The sequence below is a fragment of the Loxodonta africana genome, chromosome 22 (genome assembly GCF_030014295.1).
Source record: "Loxodonta africana isolate mLoxAfr1 chromosome 22, mLoxAfr1.hap2, whole genome shotgun sequence".
Lineage (NCBI taxonomy): Eukaryota > Metazoa > Chordata > Mammalia > Proboscidea > Elephantidae > Loxodonta > Loxodonta africana.
This window is the reverse complement of record NC_087363.1, coordinates 1385758-1399585: the sequence shown is the minus strand read 5'-3', so window position 1 is coordinate 1399585 and position 13828 is coordinate 1385758. Positions and strand designations below refer to the sequence as shown.

General features: G+C 34.9%; 1 pseudogene; it reads left to right on the top strand.

Annotated features, from left to right (window-relative positions):
* Positions 1-929: 929 nt before the first annotated feature.
* LOC100677519 (olfactory receptor 1165-like) lies at positions 930-12560 on the top strand (annotated as a pseudogene).
* Positions 12561-13828: the final 1268 nt, after the last annotated feature.

Genomic DNA, 13828 nt, shown 5'->3' with positions numbered 1-13828 from the left:
TTTGAAGATGTTTACCAACTTCTGCAGTCTGAAATTGATCAAAAACCAAATCAAGATATATTAATAATTACTGGTGGTTGGAGCACGAAATTTGGAAGCAAAGACATAGGATATGTAGTTGGAAAATACTGCCCTGGTGATAGAAATGACGCCGGAGATTACATGGTAGAATTTTATAAGACCAATGACTTATTCATTGTAAATACCCCTTTCTAAGAACATAAACGGTGACTATACTTGTGGACCTCACCAGATGGAAATCACAGGAATTAATTTGACTACATCTTTAGAAAGAGACTATGGAAAACCTCAATATCATCTGTCAGAATAAGGCTAAGGGATGATTGAGGAACAGACCATCAATTGTTTGTATACAAGTTCAAGTTGAACCTAAAGAAAATTCGAACAAGTCCATGAGAGTCAAAATATGACCTTTGGTATATCTCAACTGAATTTGGACACAATCTCAAGGATATATTTGATCGATTGAACACTGATGACTGAAGTCCAGACAAGTTGTGGGAAGACATCAAGGAGATCATACATGAGGAAAGCAAAAGATCATAAAAAAGACAGGAAAGAAAGAAAAGATCAGAATGGATGTCAGAAGAGGCTCTATAATTAGAAAATTAAAAGGAAGGAACACACTCAGCGTTTCTCAAGCTGAAAGAACTGAAGAAAAAAATTCAAGCCTTGAGCTGTAATATTGAAGGATTCTAAGGGGAAAATATTAAAATATGCAGGAAGCATAAAAAAGCAGATGGAAAGAATACACAGAGTCATTGTACCGAAGAGTTGGTGGACTTTCAGCCATTTCAGGAGGTAGCACATGATCAAGAACTAGTGTTACTGAAGGAAGAAGTCCAAGCTGCAATGGAGACATTGGCCAAAAAAAAGGGACTTCAAGATTTGAGTAAATCCCAACTGAGATGTTTCAAAAAGTGAATGCAGCGCTGGAGTGCTCACTTGTCTATGCCAAGAAATTTGGAAGAAAGTTATCTGGTCAACTGGCTGTAAGAGATCCATATTTGTGCCCTTTCCAAAGACAGGTGAATAAAAAAAATGCAGAAATTATTGAACAATATGATTAATATCACATGCAAGTAAAATTTTGCTAAAGATCATTTAAAATTGGCTACAGCAGTATATTGATAGAGAACTGCCAGAAATTCAAGCCGGATTCAGGAGGATGTGAAACCAGGGGTATCATGGCTGAAAGCAGAGAATGCCAGAGAGCTGTTTACCTGTGTTTTATTGACTATGCAAAGGCATTTGACTGTGTGGATCATAACGGATTATGGATAACTTTGGGGAGAATGGGAATTCCAGAACACTTAATTGTGCTCATGAGGAAACTACACATAGATCAAGAGGCAGTCCTTCGAACAGAACAACAGGATACTTCATGGGTTGAGGTCAGGAAAGGTATGCCTGAAGACTGTATGCTTTCACCATACCTATTCAATCTGTTTGCTGAGCAAATAATCCAAGAAGTTGGACTATATGAAGAAGAACAAGGCATCAGGATTGGAGGAATACTCATTAACAACCTGCAGTATGGTTTCCGAAAGTGAAGAGAACTTGAAACACTGATGAAGATCAAAGACTTCAGCCTTCATTATGGATTTTACCTTAACGTAAAAAAAAAAAAAAAAAAAAAAACCTCACGATTGGACCAATACGGAACATCATAATAAACGGAGAAAAGATTGAGGCTGTCAAGGATTTCATTTTACTGGATCAACAATTGAAACACATAGAAGCAACATTATGAAATCAAAGGACGAATTGCATTGGGTAAATTTGCTGCAAAAGAGCTCCTTAAAGTGTTAAAAAACAAAGATGTTAATTTGAGGACTAAGGTGCACCCGACCCAAGTCGTGATAATTTCAATTGCCTCATAAATAAGGAAGACAGAAGAAAAATTGATGCCTTTGAATTATGGTGTTGGAAAAGCATATTGAATATACCATGGATTTCCAGAAGAACGAACAAATCAGTTTTGGAAGAAATACTGCCAGCATGCTTCTTGTAGGTGAGGATGGGAGGCTTCCTCTCCTGTACTTTTGATATATTATCAGGAGGGACCAGTCCTTGGAGAATGATATCATGCTTGTTAAAGTAGATGGTCGTCACAAAAGCGGAAGACCTTTAACAAGGTGGAATGACACAGTGGCTGCAACGATATGGTCAAACATAACAAAGATTGTGAGGATTGCAGACCAGTCAATGTTTCGTTCTGTTGTACGTAGGGTCCCTATATGAGGGGGAACTGACTTGAGGGCACCTAGCATAAACAACAACATTAACGACAAATGAATAATTAAGTTGAATATCATTTCATGTAATCTTTTGTAGCCTGTTTATTTTTGGTTAAAGTGCCTGTGTATATTCTTTTCTCGTTTTCAATTGCATTTATTTTATTATTATTGGATTTTAAGGTATTTAATTTGATACAATTACTATTCTTTATTGCAAAATGTGTTGTTTGCAAATCTTTCTTACTATTCCCTTGCTTTTTTTTTTTTTCTTACAGTGTCTTTCATCAATATGGATGAAATTCAATTTATCGATTTAAAAATACATATAAATTGGTTTTTGATACAGGAATACAAAAATCATTGGTCTTCCTCAAGGTGACAAAAATTTTCTTCTATTTTTTTCTAGACATTTTATAATTGTGTGTTATTTTTCTATGTCTATTGTCCATATTGAGTTCTTTTTTTATGGTCTAATTTATCAATTGAAGTTTTTTTTTTTTAAATATTTGGATATCCAATTGTTTCAGTACCACTTGTTAAAAGTACTGGTTGTCCAACATAGTTTCAATATGTGTTTTTGGAATTTTTCTAGATTATAGGCCAGGAATTTTAGAATGAGAATGACAATGAATACAAGAGGCTGTTGGAATATTTTTGTGATTTCATGAAATTTGTGTTTTAATTAGAAGAGAAATAATATTTTTACAGTATTGAGTTTTCCAAATTATGATTTTGGTCTTCTTTAATGTTTTGTTGTTTTGTAGGTACAAACTCTGCACATTTTTGTTAGATTCATTTGTAAGTTTTGAATATGTATGAGATTTTATTAAAACCATGTTTTAGTATAAATTCTTATTCAATTTTGCTAATATATAAGAATAAAATTGAATTTTGTTTATTTTGGTTTCACACTAAACTTAGTTTTGAGATCTAATATAATATCTTTTTATGTAGATGCCATATGATTTTATTTATAAACGATCATATTGTGTGGATGAATTTATTCTTTTCCTTTTTGCATTATTTCATTGTTTAAAACCTTCAGTACAGTGCTGAATGGAAGTGGTGAGAGCTGACACATTTTTTCTGATCCTGGGAAGATAACATTCAGCTTTCTACACTAGATGTGATGTGTTGCTGTAGTGTGTTTTATAGATGTTATTTATCAGATTGAGGCAGTTTCCTTTTATTCCTTGTTTTTCAGATTCTTTTCATAAAAAGCAGATGTTGCATTTTGTGATTTTTTTCCTGCACCTAATGAGACGATTGCATGCTTTTTCCTTCCTAATGTACTAACATTTTGATAACACTAGCAGTAGAGGCTTCTTAAAACTCATGAAGAGTTTCTATAAAAATGCCTGTATCTGACACAGTGCTGTTAGGTGAAATATTGAATGCTTTTCCCTTAATATTGAGAGTAAGGTAAAGGTGTCCATGCTCATAATTTCTTTTGTACATTTTATTGGCAGTCTTAGCCACCGCAGTTAAACAAGAAAAATATAACCATGATGCTAGGAAGGAAAACATTAAACCTATTTCTATTCATAGACATCATGATAACTTGCACAAAATCTGAAGGTTTCTATGAAAGTGCTAGAATTTGTAAGTTGAAAATCAATTACATTTATGTGTAATCTTGCAATACAATCAGTTATGGAATTAAGAATATACACTTTAATAGCAAATAAAAATAAAATAAAATGATTAGTAATAAAGAAAATAAACAACTTGACTGATGTTTTACAAATGAACTTTTCCCTTGCACTTTTCTGTAATTTATATGTGTATAAAATCAAGATGTATTCAGTCTGGTTAACTTTTTTCTCTTTTTAAAGATGAATGGGGTAAAGCTAATGATACAAATGTCCCCAGGGCTTTAAAAAAAATAATTCACAACAAGATATCACAGGTGACAATGTTTCATCTAATTGTTCAAATTGTAGCCTCCAAGGCAATACTTCCATGACATTCTCTCTGGCCCACATCACATAGGCCATGATGACATATATTTGAGTGATTAACATCTACATTTTAAATACATTTTTAACCTTTGAACTTGCAATACTTGTTGAAATACTCTATACTTTAATTCAAGATGATGGTGTATTACCCATAATAAGTATCCCCATTTCTTTTATTTCTTTATGTATTTCTGCATGTAATGAAATCCTCCACTGCTCTGTTGGAGTAGTCACAATCTGGGTTTCTGATCTAAATCTATGTTCAGAGCTTCTGAAATCAACAATTTAAAATTATGAGGAAAACACATATGAAGATGGGGCATGAAAACCAGTTAGCTCTTCTTATGGATTGAATTGTGCCCCCGAAAAATGTGTATCAATTTGTCTAGGCCATGATTCCCAGTAGTGTGTGATTGTCCACCATTTTGTCATCTGATGGGATTTTCCTATGTGTTGTAAATCCTACTTGTATGATATTAATGAGGCAGGATTAGAAGCAGTTATGTTAATGAGTCAGGACTCAATCTATAAGATTAGGTTGTATCTTGAGTCAATCTCTTGAGATATAAAAGAGATAAGTGAGCAGAGACAGAGGGACCTCCTACCACAAAGAATGAAGAACCAGGAGGGGAGTGCATCCTTTGGACCCTGGGTCTCTGCTGCTGAGAAGCTCTTGGACTGGGGAAGATTGATGACAAGGACCTTCCCCCGAGCTGACAGAAAGAGAAAGATTTTTCTGGAGTTGGCACCCAGAATTCAAACTTCTAGTCTCCTAGACTGTGAGAGAATGAATTTTCCTTTGTTAAAGCCACCCACTTGTGGTATTTCTGTTATAACATCACTAGATAATTAAGACCGCTCCTTTCTTTGAACAAAACCTATATACAATCCCAAACAAAATAAGGAACACTGAATTTAAAATTACAATGTAGTGATACATTTCATCAATACTTTAAAAAGTAGAACTTGTTACACAAATGCTATTGGACCCATATGAACTTGAGCTATATTTAGCCTTTAAATTTTGGCTTAGGAACCAAAGTCAGAAACTTGAAAAATGGGAGAAAAATAGGTTTTGCCTTTCTTTAGTCTGTTTTAAAGTGGTTCTTTGCTTAGATTTTAAAAGTCTAATTTTGATGACTTAATTCCTGACTTAACTTCAATAGAAAAATCAAGCTAACTGTGCTAATGTGGGTCACTCAAAGAAACTCACATAGCTTGCTCCCTTAAAACCAGTAGGCAAATTTTGGTAGCCATCCACTTTTAACAAATAGCTTATACATGCACAGCCACCACTCATTTGTCAGTTGTGGCTTACATGTTGCTGTGAAGCTGACCAAATTTCAGTGGAGCTCCCAGATTAAAAATGAACTAGGAAGAAAGACCTGGAACCTCTGAAATTCAGCCAATGAAAACCCTATAGATCACAATAGGACATTGCCTGATCTGCAACTGATCATGTGGCCCGTGCCAAACAGGCCAGCATTTTTTGTTCAGCTGTACTTGAGTCACAACGAATCGGAGTGACTGAGTGGCAGTCAACAATGAAACTTGTAAACACGAACCTGAATTAGCTCCTTATATGTAGACCACTAATTTGGCTAAATCCACCAATATTAGTTGCACCAGAATCTTCAATCCCTTTGAATAATTTTGGTATTTTTTTTTTTCAAATGCCACTGCAATACGCCCATGTCTTAAGATTCCCTTGTCAAGGAACAAATTTACTGGCCTTTTATTGGGTCAATATTTAACACCACTTTTTTTTCTTTCCTGATTTTTATCCATTTGAGGGGTAGATACAGGAATCACATAAATGGATTTAAACTATTATCACTGTGATCTTTATGACTGTACTGAAAAATACAGCTAGAATTACAACCACAGTCAAGATACCTAACAGATCTCCACTGTCCTGGGCCCCAGATGAAAACATATTCAGAACACAGTACTGCTAAGTAGAATGTAAAACTATTTACCATGTAATGTGTTTCTACATAATATATGTGCAAAAATATAAATGCAATGTGAAAATACTGAAAAATTCATTATAAAAACATAATTATATTGGGATTATTGAAATAGATATGACTGGTTTTCTTTTGGGGAGTTTCAGAAGTATAGCCTCTGTACCCAGATAAACTTTATTTATTTATTTTTAAGATATGAATATCAATGTTAATTATTTAGAAGAAAGTATAACTTAAATTATGGAAGAGAAAATTCCTTCTAATTATTTGGTTTGTAGCTCACGAAAAAAAGCCCCAGTCACGGTTCTCAGGAGTCTGGGTCCCTAAGGTCAAACAGTTCAGTGAAAAACAAACAATGTGATCATGAGATTTAGTTTCCAGGTCTCCCTTTCTCCCCAGAATATCTCTACACTCATTCTAAAATTTCTTTACAATTGGAAAAAAGTCATTAATTGGCTGTTTCATTGAGTTGCATTTTGAAAGAGGCATTCGTTGCCTGCAAAGGAATGAAAATTTATAAGAAAATTTCAATTTTAGAAAGAAAGAGTATGCAGTTTGTTAATAACAGCAAAGAAGCCTTCAATAAAAAAATACATCAGGAAAATCTATCTTTTGGTGAGCTGATTCAACGTTGGGTTTTCTTCTCCATCTCATGTGAGGAATACTGAAATCCAGCAAAAATCTGGCAGGGAAAACCTAAGTGAGTTGTGTTAGAGTCATTTCAACCTAGTTCAGCTGATGGCGTGTATTCAAGGTGCAGAATTCTACTTTCTCCATCCCTAGGACCATTGTACTGAATTTGAAACTGTGTACCTAATTTCCATCTTACATACATTAGAGGTTATGGAAGAGATGTTACATGTAATTCTTGTCCTTAAAACATGTGAAACCTTCAAGGAAAAAAAAAGTAAAATATACAGAGGCATACATACATGCATAAAAAACAACAAAATATGCCAGTCATTGCACATAGATGGAAGATACTGGTAGAAAGAAAATAGAGCAATATAAAAAAAAAAAAAAGAGATCTGAATTAATCAGCAAATTGTTCTTGCAAGAGTTATGTAGGGATCTTATCACTGAAAGATGATGAGGGATAAATACTAAAGAAGGATAAGACCCACTTCAGAAGAAAAGACAGTGGAAGATTAGAAGGTATTAACAATTCATTTTTGAACAACAAAGGTTTAAAATATTTCTATCAATAGGGTGACAAAAGTATTTGGTTATATACTTCCAGGAGAAAAAAAAAATATTACAGGAATTTAAGTCAAATAGTTTCAATTTTAACACATTTTTGTAATAACGTAATTAAAACACTTACCCTGTGGTATCCCAGCCTAACCTAGAGTTCATTAAGTGTGAAATTTATGGATTGGACTGCATTTAGATAGGTTAGCCTGGGAAATCTTGTATCTAGATGAGTAGACGTTCATAGTGGGAATGAAGAGGGAGGGGTATGTGGAAGATTTCTCTTTGTTCATTTTTCCCTGCCTGTCTTTTCAACATCCACCAACCTGAGATGGCTGAAGGAGAATCAAGTACCAGAGAGTGATGGGAAAGCAATAGGAAAATGAAGATTATATATTGGCGGGTTGAAAAACGGACAGAAGTTTGAATACAGGACTGAGTGAAAAACATAAAATCCTTTAGTATAAACGGAGCCCAGTATACATAACTCCTTTTTAAATTATTTTCAATATTCACATTGCTATTCTGAGTCAGAATTGACTTGACAGTAACAGCTTTGGTTTTTTTTTTTTTTGTGTTTGGTCATTTTTAAATCATAGAATTAGTGATATTTTCTTGGAACTAAAAGCATTAGAAACTTAAGGTTGAATGAGCTAATATTGGAAGATGTTTAACTAAGTGTAGGATTTCTTAAATATTTTAAAATCATAGCCTTATTTAAGACTCTTATGCTGAGCTTTAAGGTACCTTGCCTAGTATTGTTACCCATATTTAATACAAGATGAAATTAAGGCTCACATAAATGAAAGAATTTGATAAAGTTATGTATGGAATAAGTTTCTGAGACTGATTCAGAACTAGTTAAATATGATTCCTCAGCCCATGGTTTCTACAAATGGCATGATGTGACGCTGTCTTTTCTCCATCCGTTCAAATCAGCCCCCTCTCTGAATAAGAAGATAAAACTGTTGAGAGTAGAGTTTCTAATACGACACTTCCCTGGACTGTCATTTCTTAATTTTATTTTTAATGCCACAGGCAAGGATGTAGTTGATCCATTCAACCCCACTTGTCCTCCCGGATACTTAATTGAATTTAAAATAACCCAAAATTACTTTAACAAAACTATCCCCATAACATTATTATTACATGTTCGGTGTCTTTTATGCATTCTTCAGTAACTTGTAAACTAATAAAGATGCCCTCAAAATGATTGTGAGATGAGTGAGGGAGTATCACATTTACTTTAAATCTTTCAGAACTCTTCCAGGTTGCTACGACTCCCTGTATTTATTTAACTTAAAGTACATGTTGAGTACAACACATATTTTCCAGGGGTTGAGATGAAAGACTTTCTGAAAGGTTTAACAAATTTCCCAAATCATATAAGAATGGAATGGGCACTGATGATTGGTAATATTAATGGAAACTGAAGGTAAGGTGAAAGCGTTCCATAAAGGCAAGACGCAGCATTATCAGGGGCTAATCAGCATGATCTAATTCTAATACAATTAGAATGAAGAATCATGCAGACAACAATGGAAATTTAGGTGCATGAAATGTAATAATGAACTCAAAATCCTCAACTTTGTCCAAAAATTCCAAATACATAAGTACAGGGTTTGTGGCTTATTGGTAAACCATTAGCAAAACTTTGCAGTTCAAATATTTGACTGTGAGTGCTCAGTCAGATGTCCTCATTAAAAGTATAGCAAAGAAAAGCAGGTTACTGAGTGGATTCTCTCTTGGCTTGGCAAGACGTCCCTGGGAAGCTTACATTTAGTTCTTAGTGCCAATTTCAACCCGGGAGGGTTAATGCTATATCAACAATATCGAGAAGCTCTTCTGAAACATTTAATAACCAACATAAGGAAGTAAATGCAAACACAAACAAACAACACTAAGGACATTTACCTAGAAAGAGAAGAGCATAAAGGGCCTACAGAAGTTCTAGTCAAATATTTGAAGAAGTATAATGTGAAAGAGGAATTAGTCTTAATTTCTGTGAACCCCAGAGAAAGAGATTCATCAGGACTTGCAACATGCCAGAAATTACAAGCAAAAAAAAAAAAAAAGACTACTTAAGAGAAATATTCAACTATATATTTGACTATTATTATTAATCTCTGGTAAGTGTCACTAACACTGTTTGAAAAGGGATCATTAATTGTGAGGACAGGTGCTTTAATGTAAGGAAGAAACAAAAAAAAAAAAGGTCCGTAGAAATATTGTTGATAAAGACAGAAAACAATGCAGGTACAAATAGCCAGGACTTTTCCATTTTTAAACTTCCATGACTCTTAAACTTGGCATAGGATCTTTAATAAATATCACTATGTTTTTGTTTAGCCAAGTTTGCTCAAACATCCCTAAGATTTCTTACTCCAGTCCAAGCTCTAGAGCCTTTAATTGATTCAGTGCCTTGATATACCTACAATGAAGTAATAGCAGATTGCACCTCCAAATTCTTAACCTTCGTGGACTTGACCCAATAACAGCAAAGATCCTGAATTGAAAGGCTGATTTTTTTTTTTTGTCAACACGAGATAAAATACATGAAGATAAAAAAAAAAAAAAATCAGCTCGATCTTCTATGAAATAGAAAGCGCAATTCTATAGCTGACGCTATGTTCGTGGGATTCCCACCCAGTGCCGTCGAGTCGATTCCGACTCATAGCGACCCTATAGGACAGAGTAGAACTGCCCCATAGAGTTTCCAAGGAGCACCTGGCAGATTTGAACTGCTGACCCTTTGGTTGGCAACCATAGCACTTAACCACTACGCCACCAGGGTTTCCGTTCCTGGGATTAGTGTCCCTAAAGGAGATGCAGGTGTTGATTTTCACAGGCAAGGCTAAAACTTTTGCCAGCTCCCAGATAGGTTCAAATTGGCATTATCTTGTCTTCTGTGTCTCCAAGTCCATTTCTAGATAAAATCTTTAGTTGTAGGTTCAGTCATGTAAAATTTCCAATATTTAACCTTCTTTTCCTTCCAAAACCAAGAAATTCACATTTATTAATCTTACATATTATTTCATCTTTTGCCACATAAGAAGAGGATTTTCTTGATTGTCATTAATAACTGACAGTGATAATTTTTATATTGTACATTTTTTGTGCTTTATAATTGATGATATATATTTTTTCTTTTTAATATGATATGTGGAAACCCCGGTGGTGTAGTGGTTAAGTGCTACAACTGTTAACCAAGAAGTTGGTGGTTCAAATCCTCCAGGTGCTCCTTGGAAACTCTGTGGGGCAGTTCTACTCTGTCCTATAGGGTCGCTATAAGTCAGAATTGACTCGATGGCAGTGGTTTTGAATATGTTATGCACTACAAGCAGACTGGATAACCAGAGGGAGATAATCAAAATAAATCTTTTAAGATTATCTCCAAAACACTTTGTCAGAAAATAGCTTTAAATAATTGAGCATTTTGGACCCATATGGAGGGGATAAAATGGAGTGAACACAGTTAACAGTGGATTGTATTGACCAGACCGCTTAAAGATTCTTTGAAGTACGTTTTTTTGACTCCTTGATAATTGGATGTATATACCTACCAAAGTAAAAAGTTCAATAATCAATACAAAATTGTGTGTCCACAAATATATTCTTCACTTAAAAAATTTACTACTGAAACTTTAATCTTCCCAAGGCCACTTTTGCTATGATCATATGACTACTGTGACGCATTAAGTGGTTTTCTTGATTTCGCTTTGTTCTTTTTTTCTCATGTAATTGTATGTTACTATGGGATATATGGAAAACCTGGTGGCGTAGTGGTTAAGTGCTATGGCTGCTAACTAAAAGCTTGGCAGTTCAAATCCACCAGGTGCTCCTTGGAAACTCTATAGGATAGTTGTACTCTGTCCTATAGGGTCACTAGGAGTCAGAATCTACTTGACCACAACAGGCTTGAATAGGATATACAATGCTGTAAGCATCATATACATTTTTACATCATTTATATTAAATAATTATATTAATAAATACTATTTTTCTTATTTTCCAGATGAAGACATTCAATTTTGAAAGACAAAGCTAATTGCTCATAGTAACAATAATAAAAATTGATAGGTTGCCAGTAAAATCCAAAGGACCAGAAAAGATAATCTTTGTCTTCACTGGTCTACATCTATCCTCTCCTGAGTTGTTCCTGTGCCTGATTGGTCAAGTTTGCTGCTCAGAGTCAATTTTCTGGGTTTTGTTTGTTTCTTTCTTTCCACAAGAGCCTTGGTACTGGATGGGAAAACCGGAGCTCTGTGACAACATTCATCCTTCTGGGCTTCTCAGAATACCCACACTTCTGAGTACTGCTCTTTCTGGCATTCTTGACCATCTACACAGTCACTCTAGTGGGGAACCTGAGTATAATTGTGATCATAAGGAGCAATCCCAAACTCCACACACCCGTGTACTTTTTCCTCAGCCATCTATCCTTTTTGGATATTTGTTATTCCAGTGTGTTTACACCCAAACTGCTAGAAATCTTGGTTGTTGAAGCCAGAAGTATCACTTTCAGAGGCTGCATGGTACAGTTTTTCTTTGTTTGCACATTTGTGATTACAGAAATGTTCATGTTAGCGGTGATGGCCTATGACCGATTTGTGGCTGTTTGTAACCCCTTGCTCTACACAGTTGCTATGTCTCCTAAGCTCTGTGCCCTCCTGGTAGCTGGGTCCTACACATGGGGTGGGATCTGTCCCCTGACACTCACATATTCTCTTGTGGAACTATCCTTCTGTGGCTCAAACATCATAAATCACTTTGGTTGTGAGTATTCTGCTATCCTATCTCTCTCCTGCTCTGACCCTTATTTTAGCCAGATGGCGTGTTTAACCATTTCTACTTTCAATGAGACTAGTAGCCTCCTGATTATCCTCACTTCCTACATTTTCATTGTTGTCACTGCCATCAAGATGTCTTCTTGTGGACTCCATAAAGCCTTCTTCACCTGTGCCTCCCACCTGACTGCCATCATCATCATCCATGGGACGATCCTTCTGCTCTACTATGTGCCCAACTCCTGAAGCTCCTGGCTCCCGGTCAAAGTGGCCACTGTGTTTTTCACAGTCATGATCCCCATGCTGAACCCCTTAATCTACAGTCTTAGGAACAAAGGTGTGAAGAATACAGTCAGGCGGTTAATCATCACCAAACTCCTTTCTCACTGAATATAATTTTTGTGTATATATAACTATACATACATCGTTAAGACATAAATACGCATATATGTGCTTCTTCAATTTTGTTAAATAAATATATAATTATGCTCTAAATCAATTTAATATTACATGTCCCTTGGTTTATAATTCCCAGCATAACTTAGAGCTTCTCTGTGTTAATACTAAAATGGTACATTCTGATTCCCTTGTTTTCAAGTAATGTGAAAGGAAGTATATTTTGTCATTTCCCATTGGACACTACAGTGTTCAGTGGAAGAGGTCTGTATTACAGATTCACTGCTCATACTATGGTTGTAGTCATGCTTAAGAAAAGCTCAGATATATACAAAAGAGCTGAAAACAGATCAGAAAAAATTTTAATGAATCCATACTCTGATCCTCAAAACCAACTCCTTAGATTCAGGTAATCACATGAACGTTGCTTTCTGATTCCTCTTAATAACTTGATTTTATTTTATATAATGATGATGAAGATAATATTGAGTTTTAATAATCTTCCTAGGAGCTAAACACATGTGGAAGTCTGTCATTAAATACACTTATTTAGGCTGAGACCTCAAAATGTTTGTCACTATTCTTCCTATTTTTCAAATGACATCCGTGAAGAATTAGCTGACAAGAATATATTTGAAAATTATAGGATACAACATATGATAATTGTGATGTTCAAACATTACTGTTTGTAAATAGACAAAGCAACAACTCTAATGCTTATAATAGCAAATGAAAAAATAAAGCATTACAAGATAGAGAACAAATGGAAAAATAAAATATATCAAATGACCATTTTCTGTTTAAGGGAGCTGGATAAATTAACCATGACCAGAAAACTACAAATTAGGCATAATGACGCTGAATGCATAGACCTGGGATAGTTGGAAAGTTCTGCAGAAAAATGTAGAATTCATGCATTTCTAATGAAAACATAAAGACTGTTATGTTACGTTGACTGTTAATATAAAGAGATCATGGAAAATTACTGTGGCAATGTCACATACAATACTTTAAAGGTGAGGCATTTGGCTTGAACATGTGACCATAATCTAGCTGAGTAATGGTAAGGCCTTATGTATTACCATAGTAGAGGAACTGCTGAGGAATTGATCTTTGGACTATATCTTTTCTACAGGCACAAGCCTGTGATAATAACCAAGGGCAGCTATAAAGTGGTGAGAAAACATATTTATGGGTCTGAATCTAAAAGTATCCCCAATGAAACTCAGTTGAAACTTACTGTCCAAGTCCATAGAGTCGAT